At 49.3% G+C, this 22133-nt stretch overlaps 1 protein-coding gene across 4 annotated transcripts in view; it reads left to right on the forward strand.

The window, feature by feature from the left end:
- Positions 1–22133, forward strand: part of KDM4B (lysine demethylase 4B) — a 121076-nt gene that overhangs the window by 12442 nt on the left and 86501 nt on the right. For 3 of the 4 annotated variants that reach the window (XM_027547342.1, XM_027547344.1, XM_027547345.1), the window contains exon 2: positions 20453–20557. The exons of the other annotated variant lie outside the window; for it this stretch is intronic. The gene's annotated coding sequence lies outside the window, so the exon portion shown is untranslated. The remainder of the gene's footprint in view (positions 1–20452; positions 20558–22133) is intronic. 4 annotated transcript variants of the gene reach the window in all.

Raw genomic sequence — 22133 nt, forward strand, 5'->3', positions numbered from 1 at the left:
GGTGCCAACAGCCTGTCAGCTGTCAGCTGGCCGGCTCTGCATCAGTCCTGCAGGCCAGGAGCCCAGGAGCTGGCAGGGGGCAGTGGCCCTGTGTGTGATGGGGACCAGGGAGAGGTCTGATCACTAAAGCTGTGGGTGGTGCTTCCTTCATGGTGCACAGGGAAGGCCCCTCCCAGGTAACACTGGGTAGAGATTGAATGACTTGAAGGGGCAGGAAGCTCCTCATTGACGCACAGAACTTGTGCAGAGGTCCTGAGGTGGAAGTGCCGGGGAGGTTGCTGTGGGTGGGAGTGAGTGAGTGCGTGTGGGGTGTCACGCTCTGCTCCCCTGGGAGGTCGAGCTGTGGTCTGCGTGCCTGGCTCAGGGCAGCGCTGGCTCCTGGGCCGCATTCGCTCGTCCTGTTGGTTGAGTCAGCCGCTGTCCCTTTGTTGTTCTCCCTTTTAAATCTTCTCATCTGGGGAGAATTGAGACCTTGCTGTTGAGCAGATCATTTCCACCTGGAAGCAGGGATTTTGAAATGGAGAAACCTTTGCAGAACCCGGGGCACTTCCTCCCGCCGTCTCAAATGCTGTTTTTAACACTCGTTCTTCCCAGCAGTGCTTCATGGTGGTCCTGTGTCTCATTATGATCTGTGTTGTGAAAATACTCTGGTAGGTGTTTTGGGGAAGACATCAGATGAGGTGGCAGCAGTCCTGATGGTGGGACATCTCTGAAGGAGATTCGTGAATCCGAATGAGGGAGGGGTCAACATTGTTATGGTTCCCTTTGTTTTATTTTTTACGACTTTTTATTACTAGGAATTTGAAAACACAGAAAGGTGCACAGAATCAGATAACCCGAGTACTCATCACCCAACCCCAGACCATCAACCTGCGTGGCAATCTGCCCTCCTATCCATGATGGATTATCCCCTGTATTTTTTTTTTTTTAACTTTTTAAATTTATTTAGACTGGGCCATGCAGGTTGTGGGATCTTAGTTCCCCGACTAGGGATGGAAACCATGTCCCCTGCAGTGGAAGCTCAGAATCCTAACCACTGGACCACTAGGGGAGTCCCCAGACATTTTGTTTTTAAAAAATTATGGGGACTTCCCTGGCAGTCCAGTGGTTAAAACTTTGCCTTCTAATGCAGGAGGTGTGGGTTCAATCCGTGGTTGGGGAGCTAAGATCGCATGCGTCTCCTGACCAAAAAACCAAACCATAAACAGAAGCAATATTGTAACAAATTCAATAAAGACTTTAAAAAGGGTCTGCATCAAAAAAGAAAAAAAATCGTTGTAGACTTCCAAGATCTTGCAAAACATAGAACAGGGTGGGTCTCATGTACTTTTCCCCTGGTGGTGACATTTTGCATGACCAGAATCCACTGTCCAAACCCGGGAACTGGCACCAGTACAGAACACTACAGACCTGACTCAGATTCCACTCGCTTTAGCTTGAACTCATTTTTGTGTGTTTCTGTGTGATACCACCACCCGAGCAGATTTGTGTAACCATCATCACAATCAAAATACAGAGCTGTCAAAAAAAAAAAAAAAAGCTACAGACCTGTCTTACCAACACAGACCGGCTCCCTCTTGCTCCTTCCTTAAAGCATCTCCCCCCCAGTTCCCACCCTCAGCCCTCAGCAACCACGGGTCTGTTCTCCACGTCTATAACCTCATCATTGTGAGAGATTTAGGGAATGGTAGGTAACCTTTTGGGATTGGTTTTTTTCACATAAGATCCATCTGAGTTGTTTTGTGTATCCACATTCCATTCCTTTTTTATTGTTCAGTAGCACTCTAATTTGGAGAAGGCACTGGCGACCCACTCCAGTACTCTTGCCTGGAAAATCCCATGGATGGAGGAGCCTGGTGGGCTGCAGTCCATGGAGTCGCTAAGAGTCAGACACGACTGAGCAACTTCACTTTCACTTTTCACTTTCTTGCATTGGAGAAGGAAATGGCAACCCACTCCAGTGTTCTGGCCTGGAGAATCCCAGGGACGGGGGAGCCTGGTGGGCTGCCGTCTATGGGGTCGCACAGAGTTGGATACGACTGACGTGACTTAGCAGTTAGCAGTAGCACTCTAATTATCGAGTATTGTTATTTTAAAAATATTTATTGTTTGTTTACTTGGCTGTGTTGGGTCTTACCTGCCCTGGTCAGGCAATTGCTTCATTGCCCCACCAGGGATCAAATCCACTTCTGCTGCATTGGAAGGTGGATCTTTAACCACTGGACTGCCTGGGAAGCCCCTCCAGTATTATTTTGCCATCTTTTTTACTTCTGTAAGGTAGGTGGTCGTAGTGACGTCCTGTCTGACATTCCTGATCTTAGCAGTTTGAGTCTTCTCTCCTCTTTCTACCTAAACGTTTGTCAGTTTTGTTCATCTTTTCAAAGAACCAATTTTCGGTTTAGTTCATTTTCTCAGTTTTCTATTTCTGTTTTGTTAATTTCTGCTCTGATCTTTGTTATTTCCTTCCTTCTGCTTGCTTGAGGTACCGTTTGCTCTTCTCTTTCCAATGCCTTAAGGCAGAGTTTAGATTATTGATTTGAGAGCTTTCGTCTTTGCTTCAAATAGACAGCTATAAATTTCCCTCCCAGTTCTGCTTTTAGCTGCGCTGTATAAGTTCTGGTTTGCTGTGTCCTTGTTTTCATTCACCTCCAAGTATTTTTAAAAAAATATTTATGTATTTGGGTTGCGTCGGGTCTTAGTTGCAGCATGCAGGAGCTACGTTGTGTCACATGGGATCTCCCGTTGCAGCGCACGGACTCTCTAGTTGTGGTGCAGGCTCCATTGTATGTAGGCTCAGTCATTGCTCCAGGGCAAGCTGCCCATAGAAGCTGACTGGTCTGTGGTCCTGATTCTGCCTTGGGATCCCACATCTGGGTCAGTGTGCCACACCCACGTGGAGCTGGGTCTTGGGGCTTAAGGAGAGCCCGGTGCAAGGAGTCCCAGGTCAGCCTCGAGATAAATTTGTGGCAGGCCAGCGAGCTGGTGGGGCTCTGACTTGGTTGTTCACTGTGGCTCTTTCTGTGAGAGTCCAGGTGGGCAGCTTGGCGGGTGGCGGCCAGGATGGCTCTGGGCAGAGAACCAGGGGCAGATAGAGTGGGCGCCTCTGGTCACTGACATCATGGGCGGCCACGAAGTTTTGGATACATTCAGTTAAAGCTTCATAATAGCATCAGAGTTTTGATCAGAATGTTGGGGAGCTCTCGTGCTTCTTTTTTTTTTTCTTCTGGCTTGGTGTTTTTAAAATTTAATTTTTATTTATTAAAAAAAATATTTATTTAAATGAGTCTTAGATGCCCCCTCGGGATCCTTGTTGCGGTGCTCCAGCTCCTGGCTGTGTTGTGCAGGCTCTGTTGTCGCATCTCATAGGTTTAGTTGCCCAGCTGCACGTGGCATCTTAGTTCTGTGACCAGGGATCAAACCCATGTCCTCTGCACTGCAAAGTAGATTCTTAACCATTGGATCATCAGGGAAGTCCCTTGGTATTTTGTTTAATTGCAGATTATTAAGTATTATTTACATCCACACAATCCACCCTTTTAAAGTGTACAGCTCAGTGATTATTAGTATATATAATGTGCTGTATTATATATACATATATATATTTGCATATACATACAGGGATGTGTGACAGTCACCACCCTCGAATTCTAAAACGTTTTCATCACTCCAGAAGGAAACTCTGTACCTGTTAAACAGTCCCTCTCCATTCCCCGCTCTTCCTTGGCAAGCGTGAACCCACTCTATATCTCCGTGGATCGGCCTCTTCTGGACGTTTCCCACCCGTGTCATCACAGAGCCCCCCACAGATCTACCTGTCTGTGGGCTTGCCTGTGTGGGTGCTCTATATAGAGAGAATCCCACGCTGTGCGGCCTTTGGTGTCTGGCTTCTCTCTCTCAAGCCTCATGTTCTCAGACACTCTGTGTAGCTGTGAGTGTCAGTGCTTCTCTGCTTTCCTGGCTGCGTAACGTTCCACTGTACAAACAGACCACATTTTGCTTATCTGCTCACGCATTGATGAACATCTGGGCTGTTTCCACTTCATTTGGCTATTGTGAATAATGCCTGTGACGTATCGTACATTCATGTGCAAGTTTTTGTGTGGACACAGGTTTGATTTCTCTCGGGTAGACACCTAGGAGTGGAATTGCCAGGTCAGATGGAAACTGTGTTTGAGGCTTTAAGAAACTGCCAAATTGTCTTCTTAAGCAGCTGCACGCCAGTCCAGTCCTACCAGTCATAGATGAGGGTTCTAGTGTGGTTTGGTGTTTAGAATCTGAATTAGGTTGGGGACCATGATCATTTTGGTGACGGTTTATTCCCAGATACCCTGCTTCTTTATCCTGAGGTCAGCTCCTGTCCACCCAGATGGACCAGCCAGGGAGCTGCTGGAGGGATGGGACCGTGGGTCCCAGGTACAGCCCTCCAGGCGGCTCTGAATTGTCTTTGTTTTTTTAGAAGCGACACATAAGTGTTGTCAGTAGAGACAGAAGCCTGTGTGAATTACATGTTTCCCCAGGTCCTGCCCCCCAGAGAGACCCGTTCTTGGTGTCGACTGTCTGGCCATCACTCTGTGTCCGGTAGATGTCTTTCTAGTTCATCAACTCCACGTTCCTGCGTTTTGTGTGAGTGGGTATGATTTTCTTACTGCTTCTTCTCTTTTGTTTTTTTTTATAATTTTTTTTTGGTTGCATCTCGAGGTATGTGTGATCTTAGCTCCCCAACCAGGGATTGAGCCTGCGCCGCCTGCACGGGAAGCGCAGAGTCTTAGCCACTGGACCACCAGGGAAGTCCCACTGCTTCTCTTAACTTGCACTGAAATTATTTCTGTTTTTTCTCTCTAACACTCTAGTGAACACCTTGGCTGCTGTCTCCTTGAGGTAGACTTCCATGAGCGTTGTTGCTCAGGCTCCTTTTCTGTTTTGAACAGTGTTTCTCTGTTGTCCCCAGAAAGCTGGTCCGCATGGACACTTCTGCAACAGCTGGGGGCTCTCATCATCCTGGTGACAGCCCCAGCTTTTGCAGCCCCAGCTTTTGTCCCTCCTGACAAATTGACAGATTAGAATCTGTCACTTCCTAGTCAAGCTGTTTTAGAGTTGTCAGTTCATAGCCATCCCCCACGTATTAAATTGGGGTATTTGTTTTTTGACTGGTAACAGGATGTTCAGCCTCAGCCTGTGGATATGTCTAAGCCGGACCCTTCTGTGGGGCTGCCCTGGGCCTGGGGGTCTGAGTAGCGCCCCGACCCCCACCTCCGCCACACCAGGGGCCTCTTCCCATCCCCCGCTGTGACAGCCACAGACGTCTCCGGATGCCACCAGTGTCCCCTGGGGGACAGTCGCCTCTGGCTGAGAACCAGTGTTCTCTGACAACCCTTTCTATATTAGGGCTGTTAGTGTCTCTTGTGTTATACACTTTTTGTCAGTTTCTCATTTCTTGTCCAACTTTATTTTTGATGTGTTGTTACATAGAATATTTTAAAGTTTATTGCCAAATTTGTCCTTTCCTTTAAAGCGCCTGGTCTTGTGACCAGCCCAGAGAGGTCCTCCATTCCTTAAGATTACCACAACATTGGTCCACTTTTTTTCTCCTCCATTTTTCCAGTTTTAGAAGGATCCAGTCTGGAGGCACCAGGTGGGGCCTGAGCTGCCTATTTTTCCATGTGGCTCCTGGCTGGGCTGGTCTGTGCAGGCTGGTGAGGCTCCCTGTTGGGGCTGGGATCTCGAGCTGGCTCCCCTGGTGCTGGCTGTGTGATGCCAGCTGCCCCGTGCCTCAGCTTGCTCATCTGTGAAGTGGGCAGTGACATCAGTACCTGCTTCGGAGGATCTTGGGGGCTGCTTGGATGTGCCCGGTGCTTAGAGCTGGCCTGCACCTGGTGACCCGGGTCTCCATCTTTGGCCTTTTCATCTGTCCTGGTCATCCCTGACCCTCACACCAGCTCCGAGGGAAGCCCCAGGCAAACTCTAGAAGGACAGCGATGTTCAGGAGGTCAGGGAGCCCATCCAGGGTCCCTGCCCGGGGCCGTGGATGATGGGCAGGGGCCTCTCTGGGCACGGAACGTGTGTACATGTTCATCCTCTGGCCTCACCCCGCGCCTACACAGATGCCCACAAGATTAGAGGCACATTTGCAGAGAAATAGGAAGATGATTCTCTTAATGATTACTGTTTTAAGTGGTTAGTCATGGAGCGTCTAAGACCTACACACACAAATAGAGAATGGGCTGGTGTTTTGAGCGTCTGCCAGGTGTGGCCTTCTGGCCAGGCAGGCTTGCTAGGGCACCCCCTCCCAGGGTGCTGGCATCCACCCCTCTCTCTGTGTGGCGCCTGTCCCTTGCCCGGGCTCTGGGCCAGGGGGACAGGTGGCCTGCACCCAGGCTGCCTCTGTGACCCCCCGAGCCCAGTGAAGATGTAGGTGGGCCGGTAGGCCGTGTTCTTGTCCACGACGTTCCGAAAGCAGGTGCTGGCAGCCTCCGGGGCTCGCTGGCCTTTCGCCCACGTGCTTCCTTGTATTTTTATCTTTCCAAGCCAAGTGCTTTCTTTCTCTCTCTCTTTCTTTTTCTTGAATAAAATTATTTGGGGATGTGATTTCAGTTTTCCAGAAAAGTCACAAGAATGGCACAAAGAATTCCCAGACGCCTTTCACCCTGTTCTCTAGTTCTCTACGAGTTTGCCTTTTAATTTGTTGGCTATTATTCCTTTTTTTTTTTTTGGTCTCTCTCTCTGCACATTTTTTCCTGAACTGTTCCAGATACATGCCTCTTTACCTCCAAACATTTCATTGTTGATCTCTTCTGAACAAGGGATGCTCTTAATCACATTATCAAAATCAGAAAGTGAATTCCCAGAGGAGAGTCCAGGTTCACTCACTGCATTTCATCCATCACGTTGCTTTCGTTTCTGTTCATCTGGGTCAGTTTCCAAGTCTGCCCTTTAAGCTCATGGCTTGGGCGTTGGGAGGGTTCAGGCCTGTTGTCCTGTGGGGCGGTGCTCGGTGCGGGTGTGTCTGGCGGTTCCCACACATCTGTCAGGACTGTCCTGGAAGTGGTATGGAGCCCCTGGTGTCTGGAGCCCGCTTCCGTTGACGTCAGCCTGGCCCACTAGGGTAAGGGTGTGTCTGCCAGATTTCCCCACCCTGAAGTCACAATTTTATCATTTATAATTCATAAGTTTCTTGTGGCAGATCCTTGGGGACCGTGTAAACACTCTGTTGTTCCCCAAACAATCACTGTTTGTTTGGGTAGCCATCATTGATTCTTTTTTTTAAAATTGATTAATTAATTGGGCTGCACTGGGTCTTAGTTGGTCTTAGTTGTGGTATGTGGGATCAGGTTCCCTGACGGGGGATCGAAACTGAGCCCCCTGCATTGGGAGTGCGGAGTCTTAGCCACTGGACCACCAGGGAAGTTGCAGTCGTAGTTGATTCTTGAAAAGCAGGGGGTCGTCTCATTTCACCACTTCTTTCCGCACTTGTTCGTCGGCTTTCTCCCGGGAATAGCAGGTGTCTCTTATCCGCACTTGTTCGTTGGTGTCAGCGAGGCCGTGTGCATCCTCACCTGACTCTGGGGTGTAACCCGTGGCTGTGCTTGGTTTTGGTTACTCCAGTGGTCCCAGATCCACCCGGGGTCTCATCACCTTGTGGCTCCTGTGTCCTTCTGGCAGGTGCCCAGAGCCTCTGGGCACGTCCTTCCCTGCTTTGGGGCCTCAGCTCTGGGCTTGGCTTCTCCAGGGAGCCCTGGTTCTTCTGGTGGGTGGTGCGTTTAGAAACCAAGACCTGGGTGTTTAGAGTGCTCACTGCCAAAGGGGTGTCTCTGCTTCTGGGCCCTCTCGTCTGGGAAATACACGTGTAAATAAATATACACGTGCATAGTGTATCTGTGTATGTATATCACACAGAGGCCACATCCATTTCTGCTTCGGCACACACACTAGTGCCCCTGAACTCACGTCGACACCTGCAGTTCCAGCCGTCCGTGCGGACTGTGTGCCAACCTCCCCTTTCCTGTTCTGTAACCCCTGGCTCTGTCGCTGAGAACCCTGCATCACCCACAGTAAAAGAAGCCTCTGGAATAAGTCAGTATTTGTTTTATCTTGATCTCAAAGGCATGTAGCTCCAAAGCCACGCTTAAAAGCCACATGGGCTGGTTATTCCTTTTCCTCATCCTTGTGGTTGAGTTGTTTACTTGAAATTCGGTTTGGTTTGCTTCTGTTTGTATTTCATTGTAGGATTCCTGTCCATCCCAGTTCTTGTTGATTTCATTCATTCTCTCTTTCACTCAATATGTGGGACATAGCATGGTTCAAGGTCAGAACTGTGCAGAAAGGTGTCTGGCGAGATGTCAGTCCCCTCCTCCCTCCTCAGGAACCATCTCATTAGCTTATGTCTTAGAAGAGCAGACATTTTTTTTTGGCTGTGCAGCATGGCTTAAGGGATCTTAGGTTTCTGACCAGGGATTGAACCCACTCCCTCAGCAGTGGAAGCCCAGAGTCCTAACCATTGGACCTCCAGGGAAGTCCCATGTATATTTTCTCATTCATGAAAAGTGCCACAGTGGGTTTCCTGGGTCAGAAGACCAGCTCAGGTGTTAGCATCCGCCAGGGTCCCTCCCAGGAGGGTTTGTTCCTCCGGCAGCACCGAGAGGGGCTGGGCCCTCAGCCTTACCAGCAGGGGGCTCTGTTCTCTTTAGAACAGACCTGCTGTCCTGAGCCGTCAGTACCAGGGTCTCTGTGTAGTTTCAATTGGAATTTCCAAAAATGAGGAGTGAGGTTGAGCATCACCTAATATGTGAAAAGCCAGTTTGATTCTTTTCTGTGAATAGTCTGTTGATGCTTTTCACCCACTTTTCAGCTGGATTTGTGCCCTTTCCCTGCTAATTTTGTAAACTTAGTAATAATATGTCTTAGGGAGCCCTTTGTAGCATGTATTACAAATATGTAATCTCAGTTTCCTGGGTGCATTTTGACTTCTTAATGGTGGTTTAATTTTTTTTTTTTGAGATAGTCAAAGTTACGAGTCTTTTGTTTTTTCTTGTGGCTGCACTGAGCAGCACGTGGGGTCTTAGGCCCCCAGCCAGGGATCGAACTCGAGCCCCCTGCATTGGAAGTGCAGGCTTAACCATTGCACTGCCAGGGAGGCGCCTGAATCTTTCCTTCTGCTGCCTCTGGGTTTTGAGCTGCCGTTGGAAAGCCTTTTCCTCCGTGTTCCCTGTCAGTGCTTGTGTGGGTCCTCATTCCTCGGGAGTTCCTTGTGGACCTGACTTGACCTTCCTCCCAGTGGTGGACCCCCGTCCCAGCCCCACTGTTTAAATTCCATCCTTCCCCAGTGCTTTGAGATGCCACCCTGCCTCCCCCACCACCTGACCTGTGACCTCCACCCCCAGTCCCCGGAGGGGGTCACCCTCTAGAAAGCTGTGTGCACGCATCCCCTTTGCGGCATGCAGCATGCATACTGTGCGCCCCTCAGGACTTGGTGGGTTGCTTCCCTGTGTTTCGGGCCCATGAAATCCGGGCCTGGTGTTCGCTCAGAAGTCTGTTTCTTAACACCCCAGTCACCAGGCCCTTGTGCTCCCAGCCCTGCAGGGGCCGGTCCTGCAGAGGAGCCAGGGTGGACAGGGAGGCCGTGTGTCCAGGTCATAAAGGCCGGAGGGCAGCCTGCTGGAAGGGGGTGGGGGGATTTTTTTCAAAAAAGAGATGCTGCCAGACTGCCCTTGGGAGAGGTCCTGGGGGCCTGTCATCGGATCTTCCTTCCTGGTCCTGCTGAGGCTCCTAGGTGACATGGCCCAGGACAGCTGCCGTTTACAAGGGTGTACCTTGCGCCAGGGTTCTCGGATGCGCCTGTCTATGGTCAACACCACGAGCAGGCCGTGGTGCCCCACTTGAGAGGCGAGGAATCTGAAGCACAGGGATTAGGAACTTGCTCCCAGTCATGTGATGGGTTGGGACCAGGCCTCTGGGGATCTGTGCTGGTCTCCAGAGCCCCGCTGTGGTCTCTATAGAGAGTAGAGAAGGATGTACCGTGGGAAGTGTGATTGTGAAACTGTGTGTGAAGCTCTGCCACCCAGGAGTGGGCTCCAGAGACCGCCTCTGGGGTATAGCTTCTTTTTGTCCTTGGCTCCATTGCTGCAGCATTTAGCATCTTCTCAGGTCCTTGTTGGATGCTTGTAGATCTCCTTCCAGGAAGTGTCCATTTAAGTCCTTTCAGATCAGATCAGATCAGTTGCTCAGTCGTGTCTGACTCTTTGCAACCCCATGAATCACAGCATGCCAGGCCTCCCTGTCCATCACCAACTCCCGGAGTTCACTGAGACTCAAGTCCATCGAGTCAGTGATGCCATCCAGCCATCTCATCCTCTGTCATCCCCTTCTCCTCCTGCCCCCAATCCATCCCAGCATCAGAGTCTTTTCCAATGAGTCAACTCTTCACATGAGGTGGCCAAAGTACTGGAGTTTCAGCTTTAGCATCATTCCTTCCAAAGAAATCCCAGGGCTGATCTCCTTCAGAATGGACTGGTTGGATCTCCTTGCAGTCCAAGGGACTCTCAAGAGTCTTCTCCAACACCACAGTTCAAAAGCATCAATTCTTCGGCGCTCAGCCTTCTTCACAGTCCAACTCTCACATCCATACATGACCACAGGAAAAACCATAGCCTTGACTAGACGAACCTTTGATGGCAAAGTAATGTCTCTGCTTTTGAATATGCTATCTAGGTTGGTCATAACTTTCCTTCCAAGGAGTAAGCGTCTTTTAATTTCATGGCTGCAGTCACCATCTGTAGTGATTTTGGAGCCCAGAAAAATAAAGTCTGACACTGTTTCCACTGTTTCCCCATCTATTTCCCATGAAGTGATGGAACCGGATGCCATGATCTCATTTTCTGAATGTTGAGCTTTAAGCCAACTTTTTCACTCTCCACTTTCACTTTCATCAAGAGGCTTTTGAGTTCCTCTTCACTTTGTGCCATAAGGGTGGTGTCATCTGCCTATCTGAGGTTATTGATATTTCTCCCGGAAATCTTGATTCCAGCTTGTGTTTCTTCCAGTCCAGCATCCCTTAGCCACTTGTGAATCAGAATTTGTCTTTGTTGTTGAACTGTAAGAATGCTTTATATATTCTGGATGCAAGTTCCTTTTGCGATCTGAGGTTTGCAGATCCCTTCGCCTCTCCTGTGGGTGGTCTTCACCTTCTTGATTACGTCCTTTGAAGCACTGAGTCAGTTTGTTAATTTTTCTCTAGTCACTTGTGCTTTTGCTGTTATATCTAGACACCATTGTCTCATCCCAGGTCACAAAGGTTAATTCCTGTGTTTTCTTCTCAGAGTTTTCACTAACATTTAAACCCGTGAGTTAATTTTGAGTTAGTTTCTGTCTGTGGTGTGAGGTAGGGGTCCAGCTTCATTCTTTGGCACGTGGACATCCAGTCTTCCCAGCACCATCGTGGAGAAGACTGCTCTTCACCCCTTGGCCACTCTTGTCAACCTCATTGAAAACCAGCTAACTGGACGTGTTTATTTTTGGACTGTCCACTCTTGTCCACTGAGTTCTGTGTGCATCCTGAGGCCGGGACCACATTGTCTTAATCACTGTGCCTTTGTCACCCCGGGTTATTTTATTTTATCATTAATTCATTTGGCTGCCCGGGGTCTTAGTTGCGGCAGGCGGGATCTTTGATCTGTGTTGTGGCACGTAGGATCTTTAGTTGCAACATGTGGAATCCAGTTCCCTGACCAGGGATTGAACCCCAGCCCCTTGCTTTGAGAATGTGGAGTCTTAGCTCAATGGACCACCAGGGAAGTCCCCCAAACTATTTTATATCTAGTCTCAGGGTGGACGTTAAAGAGAAACAATACAGTTCTTATGCCTCCAGGTGATGAGATGAGAGCCTCCCTAGTGGGGATCCAGACAATCCCTGGGACCCACCTCCTCTCTGAGCCATCACCACTTCCGCAGGGGCATTTTGTTGTCCATAAGGACACAGAGGATCTGGTGAGATGTCTGTACACGAGAGTCTCTTTTCCCAGGACATGAAGGCTGATGAAAACACTAGCTTTTCAGGTCTGTCAAACAGGAAGCACTGGGAACTCATGTTCAGCAGGTTGGGTCTTTAATCGGCCCTGAAACTGGACTGCAGGCTGCTGTCAGCTGGCTTCTGCTTTTCTTAGAGGTTTGGATCTTTTGACATCCAGGCTCTCCTCTTCCAACTAAGTCCTGCTGTGCAGTGAGCTTCAGAGGAAGGAGATAGAGGTGGTTGTGTTTCTAAAGTTTTTTTGTGGGTGTGCTTTTGATACTTTATTTTGAAATAATTTGAGAGGCATTGAAATGTTACAAAGACAGTAAAGAGAGTTCCCTGTGTTCCTTTCAGCCACCCTCCCCGGATGTTAACATCTGACATAACTGCAGAAGGATGACCGGAAGAAGTGATAATAATAACTTCAGATTTGATTAGGATCCCAGTGCTTGACCCTCTCAGCCCCATTTCTGCTCAGGACCCCAGCCGGGACCGCACAGTGAAGGTGTCAGCCTCCTCAGACTCCTCAGAGCCAAGGCTGTTTCTCAGTCTGCTTGTTTGTCATGATCTTGACACTTGGGTTTTGTAGCATCCTTCACCTTGGCTTGGTTTCTCACGGTTACACAAAAGTTGTGCGTTTGTTGGAGGCTGCCCTGGGGTGATGTGCTGATTGTCTCCTTGCCTGTGGGGTCAGCCTTCACCCCTCGGATAAGGTGGCCCTGGCCAGGATTCTCTGATGCCAAGTTTCAGGGTTTCCCGCTGGGACCTCCAGACAGCGCACCTGTTTCTTATCAAATATTTGCATGTCGATTTCAGTGTCCACCGTGGATTTTCCTGGCAGCAGTGGTCACTGTGTGGACCTCACGGTGCATTGCATTTATGTTGCCTGCATTCCTTCCGCATTTATGAACTAGAACACTTTTTTTTTCCCTTTGATATTTATTGACTTGGCTGTGCCAGGTCTTAGTTGCAGCCCTTGAGATTTTCGGTCGTCCTTGTGGCATGCAGGATCTTTAGTTGCGGCGTGTGGGATCTAGTTCACTGACCAGGGAGCACACCCAGCCCACCTGCATTGGGAGCCTGGAGGCTTGGCCACTGGACCACCAGGGAAATTCCTGTGAACTAGAATTCTTCTGTAGAAGACAGCTGTCCCTCCTTCCCCTTTGCATTGCGTTTTGAATTTCATACCTAAGGATGGGCATGTGTTTATAGTATCCTGTGGGTTACAGTCCAGGATGCTAGCTGTTCATCCTGTCCTCACTTTTGTCGTTGGGGGCCCCATCTTTTAGGAGTGTTTGCACCCTCCCTGCCCCCACAAGGGGCTCCAGCTCACCTTGTATTTTCCCTGCCCCCACCCTGCACTTGACTGTTTCTTCAGGGAGCCCTGGTTCCTGCTGTAGGGGAGGGTGTTTAACAGCTGACATCTAGGGGCTGGTATGTTCAGTGCTATAGGTGGCATGGCCTCCCCGGCCCTTGGGTCCACACAGCCTGGAACTGTGAGTGTGAATCCCTGCACAGGGGCAGCTGTGCTTATTTCTGTGTCTTTCTGTGTATGTTTTTCAAAAGCCCTTGAGTTCATGCTGCTTTGATGATGGAGGCTCTGGGTGGTCTCCTTGCCCCTTGATGGGCACACAGAGCCCCTGCAGGCCAGGCTGAGTGACAGGAAGCTCCAGACCCCTTTTGAGAGCTTCTTAGGGCTCATGGCCGAGGGCAGACCAGGCCATATTGGGCCCTGAGCCCTCCCAGGTCAGGTAACACACAGGCGTATGCTTCCTGCCTTTCTGGGCAACAGACGCTGATCAGTTCGTCGTCTCTCAGGCCCTGGGCCCAGCTCCAGGGTCATGTGGGTTGTGTGGGTGGCTCCACCTGAGGGCCAGCCCTGGGTGCCCAGAGCTGGTATAGGACCAGGGGCCCAGGTATCCCTGTGGGGTCTCCAGAGATGCCAGCAGTCGGTGGCAGTTCCGGTGCCCCAGCATGTAGGAACAGATGGCTCGTCCCTTGTTCTGCCGCTTCTTCCCCGCCCCACCTGCCTGCCCAGTGCGGAGGGCGGAGGAGGAGGTGAAGGAGGAGCCATCAGCATCTGGGGCTTTGGCAGGTGCCTCCAACAGCGACATCATCTGATCGCTGCATGACGCTTTTTAAAGGAGAAATGGTCAGACCGTGCCTCTTGGAGGTGGTGTCGTCTGAGGCCTGGGGTCGCCGCCTAACCTGTCACCTTGCTGCCTACCCTGCCTACTGGACACCCCCGTCTACGTGGAGTTCTGTCTTCAGCGCAGGCTTTCCGGCCCTGCCAGCTTGTACAGCGGGAGACACCAGGCCTTTCTGTTCTGTTTTCCTTAAAAAAATTACTTAGACTTTAATTTTTAAACAGTTATAGATTTATAGAGAAAATTGAGGCTGGTAGGGCGAGTTCCCTATACCCTTGACCCCGACACCCAGTCTCCAGTTTCTCTGTATTACATGATGAGTGCGTTTGTTGCAATCCATGAACCTTATGGAGACTTTCTTTTTTTTTTTTTTTAGCTTTACAATATTGTATTGGTTTTGCCATACATCAACATGAATCCACCACGGGTGTACACGTGTTCCTCATCCTGAGCCCCCCTCCCACCTCCCTCCCTGTACCATCCCTCTGGGTCATCCCAGTGCAGCAGCCCCAAGCATCCTGTATCCTGCATCGAACCTGGACGGGTGATTCTTTTCTTATATGATATTATACATGTTTCAATGCCATTCTCCCAAATCATCCCACCCTCTCCCTCTCCCACAGAGTCCAAAAGACTGTTCTATACATCTGTGTCTCTTTTGCTGTGTTGCATACAAGGTTATCGTTACCATCTTTCTAAATTCCATATATATGCGTTAGTATACTGTATTGGTGTTTTTCCTTCTGGCTTCACTCTATATAATAGGCTCCAGTTTCATCTACCTCATTAGAACTGATTCAAATGTATTCTTAATGGCTGAGTAATACTCCATTGTGTATATGTACCACAGCTTTCTTATCCATTCGTCTGCTGATGGACATCTAGGTTGCTTCCATGTCCTGGCTATTATAAACAGTGCTGCGATGAACACTGGGGTACACGTGTCTCTTTCAGTTCTGGTTTCCTTGGTGTGTATGCCCAGCAGTGGGATTGCTGGGTCATAAGGCAGTTCTATTTCCAGGTTTTTAAGGAATCTCCACACTGTTCTCCATAGTGGCTGTACTAGTTTGCATTCCCACCAACAGTATAAGAGGGTTCTCTTTTCTCCACACCCTCTCCAACATTTATTGCTTATAGACTTTTGGATCGCAGCCATTCTGACTGGTGTGAAATGCTACCTCATTGTGGTTTTGATTTGCATTTCTCTGATAATGAGTGATGTTGAGTATCTTTTCATGTGTTTGTTAGCCATCTGTATGTCGTCTTTGGAGAAATGTCTATTTAGTTCTTTGGCCCATTTTTTGATTGGGTCATTTATTTTTCTGGAATTGAGCTGCAGGAGTTGCTTGTATATTTTTGAGATTAGTTGTTTGTCAGTTGCTTCATTTGCTATTATTTTCTCCCATTCTGAAGGCTGTCTTTTCACCTTGCTTATAGTTTCCTTTGTTGTGCATAAACTTTTGATTTTAATTAGGTCCCATTTGTTTATTTTTGCTTTTATTTCCAATATTCTGGGAGGTGGGTCATAGAGGATCCTGCTGTGATTTATGTCGGAGAGTGTTTTGCCTATGTTCTCCTCTAGGAGTTTTATAGTTTCTGGTCTTACATTTAGATCTTTAATCCATTTTGAGTTTACTTTTGTGTATGGTGTTAGAAAGTGTTCTAGTTTCATTCTTTTACAAGTGGTTGACCAGTTTTCCCAGTACCGTTTGTTAAAGAGATTGTCTTTTCTCCATTGTATATTCTTGCCTCCTTTGTCAAAGATAAGGTGTCCATATGTGCGTGGATTTATCTCTGGGCTTTCTATTTTGTTCCATCGATCTATATTTCTGCCTTTGTGTCAGTACCATACTGTCTTGATGACTGTGGCTTTGTAGTAGAGCCTGATGTCAGGCAGGTTGATTCCTCCATTTCCATTCTTCTTTCTCAAGATCGCTTTGGCTATTCGAGGTTTTTTGTATTTCCGTACAAATTGTGAAATTATTTGTTCTAGCTCTGTGAAAAATACCTTTGGTAGCTTGATAGGATTGCATTGAATCTATAAATTGCTTTGGGTAGTATACTCATTTTCACTATATTGATTCTTCCAATCCATGAACACAGTATATTTCTCCATCTATTAGTGTCCTCTTTGATTTCTTTCACCAGTGTTTTATAGTTTTCTATATATAGATCTTTAGTTTCTTTAGGTAGATATATTCCTAAGTATTTTATTCTTTTCATTGCAATGGTGAATGGAATTGTTTCCTTAATTTCTCCTTCTATTTTCTCATTATTAGTGTATAGGAATGCAAGGGATTTCTGTGTGTTGATTTTGTATCCTGCAACTTTACTATTTTCATTGATTAGCTCTAGTAATTTTCTGGTGGAGTCTTTAGGGTTTTCTATGTAGAGGATCATGTCATTTGCAAACAGTGAAGAGTGTTACTTCTTCTTTTCCAATTTGGATTCCTTTTATTTCTTTTTCTGCTCTGATTGCTGTGGCCAAAACTTCCAAAACTATGTTGAATAGTAGTGGTGAAAGTGGGCACCCTTGTCTTGTTCCTGACTTTAGGGGAAATGCTTTCAATTTTTCACCATTGAGGATAATGTTTGCTGTGGGTTTGTCATATATAGCTCTTATTATGTTGAGGTATGTTCCTTCTATTCCTGCTTTCTGGGGAATTTTTATCATAAATGGGTGTTGAATTTTGTCAAAGGCTTTCTCTGCATCTATTGATATAATCATATGGCTTTTATTTTTCAATTTGTTAATGTGGTGTATTACATTGATTGATTAGTGGATATTAAAGAATCGTTGCATCCCTGGGATAAAGCCCACTTGGTCATGGCGTATGATCTTTTTAATGTGTTGTTGGATTCTGATTGCTAGAATTTTGTTAAGGATTTTTGCGTCTATGTTCATCAGTGACATTGGCCTGTAGTTTTCTTTTTTTGTGGCATCTTTGTCAGGTTTTGGTATTAGGGTGATGGTGGCCTCATAGAATGAGTTTGGAAGTTTACCTTCCTCTGCAGTTTTCTGGAAGAGTTTGAGTAGGATAGGTGTTAGCTCTTCTGTAAATTTTTGGTAGAATTCAGCTGTGAAGCTGTCTGGACCTGGGCTTTTGTTTGCTGGAAGATTTCTGATTACAGTTTCAATTTCCGTGCTTGTGATGGGTGTGTTAAGATTTTCTATTTCTTCCTGGTTCAGTTTTGGAAAGTTGTACTTTTTTAAGAATTTGTCCATTTCTTCCATGTTGTCCATTTTATTGGCATGTAATTGCTGATAGTAGTCTCTTATGATCCTTTGTATTTCTGTGTTGTCTGTTGTGATCTCTCCATTTTCATTTCTAATTTTATTGATTTGATTTTTCTCCCTTTGTTTCATGATGAGTCTGGCTAATGGTTTGTCAATTTTATTTATCCTTTCAAAGAACCAGCTTTTGGCTTTGTTGATTTTTGCTATGGTCTCTTTTGTTTCTTTTGCATTTATTTCTGTCCTGATTTTTAAGATTTCTTTCCTTCTACTAACCCTGGGGTTCTTCATTTCTTCCTTTTCTAGTTGCTTTAGTGTAGAGTTAGGTTATTTATTTGACTTTTTTCTTGTTTCTTGAGGTATGCCTGTATTATGGAGACTTTCTTGTTGACTAGGGCCCTGCTTCATCCAGCTTGCCTCGTGTCTCCCTGGTGTCCTCTTCTGTCCCAGGACCCTGATCAGGAAGGACCCCTGTGATGTTGAGACGTCCCATCTCCTCAGGCTTCTCTGGGCTCTGGTCGTCCTCAGACTTTCCTTGTTGTTGATGCCCTGGACAGCTTTGAGGAGGACTAGGGTCAGAGATTTTGTTTAACTTTCCTCCTTGGGAGTTTGGTGTTTTTCTCATGGAGACACGGGGCGCTGGGTGTGGGGAGAGGACACATGCGTGGGGCCGTTTCATCTTGGGATGCCTGCCACCAGCATGACTCTTCCCTGCTGGTGTTGACCTGGGTCCCCGGGCTGAGGTCATGCCTGTCAGGTGTCTCCACTGTAGAGTCATGCCACCCCCTTCCCATGCTGTCCCCTTTGGAAGGAGGTCACTGTGCCCAGCCGACACTTAAGCCCCCTCTGATCCCTTAGTCCTGGCTCCCCTTTGCCAGGTTGGCTGTGGCCGGGAAGGAGTCCAAGCCCCTGGTGGTGATAGGCTGGCCACGGTGTCCTCAGCCCTTATGGGAGCAAGAGAGGTGGGTGAGCCTAGCCCTGCATGGACAGAGGTCCGGGTGGACAGAGGCCTTGCCTTGCCTGTGGCCTGAGAACTGAGCTTTGACCTCAGCCTCGGAGCTTCCAGCCTCTTCTCCTGGGGTCAATGCTGTCATCCCCCAGAGCATGAGGGCAGGAGGCGCCATGGTCTCGGTGACCTTGCAGCCATGGGCAGCAATAGACTGGGGTCTGTCCAGCCGAGGACCACAGGCTCAGGCGGTCTCTGCCTAACCGCCAACGTGCTGCTGGGTCGTCATCGTCCTCCAGGGAGAGAGTGTGCCAAGAGGCAGTGACAAGTGACTGGGGAGACACATGGTCCATTAGACATGCGTGAAGGGGGCGTACCTGTGGGCACTGGGAATGAAAGGGCCCCCTCCTCCTTCGTCAGGGGGATGCGTATGGAAGCCTCCGGCTCAGTTTCTCTTTGCTGCTGTAACAAACGACCACAGATACAGTGGCTTAACACAACGTGGTCTGTCATCTCACTTCCCTGGAGGCCAGAAGTCTGACCCGGGTCTCACTGGGTTGGGACCAAGGCCTAGGCAGGGCTGTGTTCGTCATGGAGGCCCCAGGGGTGAATCTGTTCCTCTCCATTTCCAGCTTCTAGAGGCGCCGCATCCTCGGCTGGTGGGCCCTTGTCTTCAGAGCGCATCGCTCTGACCTCTGCTGACTCTGACCCTCTCACCTCCCTCTCCGAAGGACCTTTGGGTGACACTGGGCCCTCTGATAATCCAGGAGCATCTGCCATGTCAAGATGCTTAATCCTGCCTGGGGTCTGTCGCCACCGAAGAGAGCGTAGTCACAGCTCCTGGGGACCAGGATGGGAATGTGCCGGGGGCCATTGTTCTGCCAGGCACAGCCGCATGGGAGCGGGGAGGGGGATGCCAGAGTAATCGAATCCCCAGACACCAGCTCTTGTTGCTGGCGGGGCAGGTGGCAGCCGGGCAAGTGGGAGAGGCCAGGGAGCCCTTGGGATCTCACGTTGCCATGGGCGGCTTAGCAGGTTCAGAGGATGTGGCAAGCACCCGAGGCTGGTAATTCCACAGCTTGGTGTGGCCTTTCAGCCCTGGAGGTGGGACCTGTTAGAAGGGAGTTAAATCAGGACTTCCTTGGTAGGCCAGTGGTTAAGACTCCACACTTCCAGTGCAGGGGGCACAGGTTCAAAGCCTGGTTGAGGGAACTAAGATTCTACATGTCATGTGGCTCAGCCAAAAAAAAAAAAATGTACAGAAGACCATGAAATCAATTTAGTGGGTTGTACCCCAAAATTTTAGTAACCTAATTAAAATAAGAAAACATCAATAGGCATTGTCTATTGAAATGGTGTTTGTGGGACTCATGCTATTTAAAGCTACCACTGAGTTGGGGGAAGTACGGGGGACCTAGTTCCATGTAGCCAGGACCCCAGGGCCCTAGGACCTAGCTGCCCAGCCCAGAAGGTCAGCCCCCAGTGACCAGTCCAGCCTTGGGCAACATGTGCGACGGCACTGGCAGGAAGGATCTGGCAGACCCCAAGCCCAGGTGTCTGGAAAGCGGGGGTGGGGAGGCCAGACTGTTGGGGCCCTGGCGCCACACCCCATGTTTGGAGTCTTGTCCTGTGTCCATTCAGCAAGTGTCCCTGAGCCCGGCTGTGAGTGCTGTGGTTGGGACCCTGTGCTCTGCGAGGGTCTCAGCTGCACAATGGCTGCTCCTGGGGGTATAGATGGCAGTCACCATGTGGCAGTTCGCATCCGACTGTCCTCCTCCAGGGGCACCTTCCCTGCCTGCGGGGTTCCCGAGGAGGCAGGACTTCGTGTACATCTCCCAGGAGTGCCTGTACCCTAAGGCTTCCAGAAGCTTCTTGGGTCTGATGCGATTGTTCATGGAGGCCCTCACTTCCTCAGCTGATATTTAGGAGCTGAATGTAGACTGGGCCGTTTTTGGGAGGCTTTGGGGGAAAGGTGCTCGTGGTTGTGGATTTTCATGTCCCTGGAAATGTCTGAACAGAGGCAGGCATGCCTGGGCTACACGCAGCTGTGAGGTGCATAATTTGGAGTTGAGATCCAGCAGCCATCAGTTTCGTTCACCGTGCTTTTATTTTGTGCGTTTTAGAAACCATCACCATTGCTGAAACCCAGCAGAAACCCTAAGAGAAGCCACTTACTGGCCTGTTGGTCTCTGCGGCCTCGCTCCCCACGACCGACAAGGAACCGTGAAGTAAGTGGTGTGTGGTTCCGTCCCCAGGGCTGCTGGTGGAGAAGGCGGCCCTGTTTGGTTCTGAGTTCTTGGGTGTCCAGGGACCTGATGCCCCAAGAGGAGCCCGGAGCCCTCAGGGTGGTTCTGCTGGGTGGGTCTGTTCTCCTATGGGCTCCATGTCTGCACGTTGGCCCCTCACTTCTAGAAGCCCTGAGAAGCCTCGTGCGTTTCAGGGGACACCACCAGGCTTGCTCAGGACGAGCAGCTCTGTCTATGTCGTGTCCCTGGGCGGGATGCCATATCTGGCTTCACTGAGGGGCATATTCACCTCACCGCAGTCATGGGGAGAGGAGGGTCTCTAAAAATGAAGAATTATTTTTTGAATGCTTTGAAAAGAATCCTGAAGCCCAGCTGCTTCTGAGTTTCAGCTCCAGGGTTTCCACCTTCTCCTGGACTTTTCTAATTAACCAGGGACAGAGGGTTCACAGAGGGTGGCCTCTGAAGGTGGCCTGAGGGGATCACTGGTGACAGGAGAGGGTGTAGCCTGAGTGTCTCGTGGTCAGCACCCACGGGTTGGGGAGGATTCAGGGTGGGACGAGCGGCCCCATGCTCCAAGCCACGGTGAAGAAGGCTCATGTTCACTGTTTACCTGATCCGGAGGCTCCTACCAAGGCCTTGTGGCTGATGAGGGCCCAGCATGGACTAGAGCGTGGTCTTGTGTGTTCTACCATGATTTAGGAACCCAGGAGTTGGGCTGTGGAGCTCAGGTTCCCCTCTCCCTAGGGTGGCGTGCAGGTTTTGCTCCTTAAAGGGTAGCTGTCAGGCCTCTGAGTCCAGGGTGTGGCCTGAGGACCCCTTGGCCCACCATCTGTTCTTGTAAATAAAGTTTTATTGGTGCATAGCTGCAACTGTTCATTGATGTCTCCCTTCTCACAGTGGTGGGATTGAGTGGTGCCCAAGGGGCTCTGTGGGCAGCCTCATGATGGGCACATCCTCTTGAGAGGGTCGTGACAAGGAGAGCTTTTTTTTCAAAGTTCAAACAGATACTGAAGATCAGCAGCAGAAGGTGGTCTTAGCCCAAGTTTTTCAGTGGAGAAATGAGCTAAATGTTTCTTGTTTGCGCTTGTCGTTTTGAGCAAAGGCCCCGACCCTAGGGTACACATGACTGTTGATTCGCCTGCCGCCTGCAGCTTGGGGGGAGGTACTTAAGTGGAAAGACTGGGTGTCGAACCAGGACACCCTTATCGCCTGAGTTGCCTGAGGTTGTGACCACGACCACGCCATTCATGGGGCTTATTGAGATTTCTTATTGAGGGCCAGTGCTGCTGGCCCTGCAGCATCTTCTGAGTGTGTGGGCCTGATCCTGGCTGATCCCAGGTGGTACATGCTTGCTCTGGGATCAGCCAAGTGGCTCTGGGAATGTGGAGGATGGGCCGAGCCTGGGGATAGAGCTCCAGGGCAGGACCTCTGCCGTGGTGTCACACAGCCCCGCTTACAGTTCACACCTCCTGAGTCCTCCGCACAGCTCAGCCGAGTGGCAGGGGGACTGATGAGGTGACAGCCTTGTACCCAGCCTGCGCTGGCACCAACGTGAAGA

The sequence above is a fragment of the Bos indicus x Bos taurus genome, chromosome 7 (assembly GCF_003369695.1).
Source record: "Bos indicus x Bos taurus breed Angus x Brahman F1 hybrid chromosome 7, Bos_hybrid_MaternalHap_v2.0, whole genome shotgun sequence".
NCBI lineage: Eukaryota > Metazoa > Chordata > Mammalia > Artiodactyla > Bovidae > Bos > Bos indicus x Bos taurus.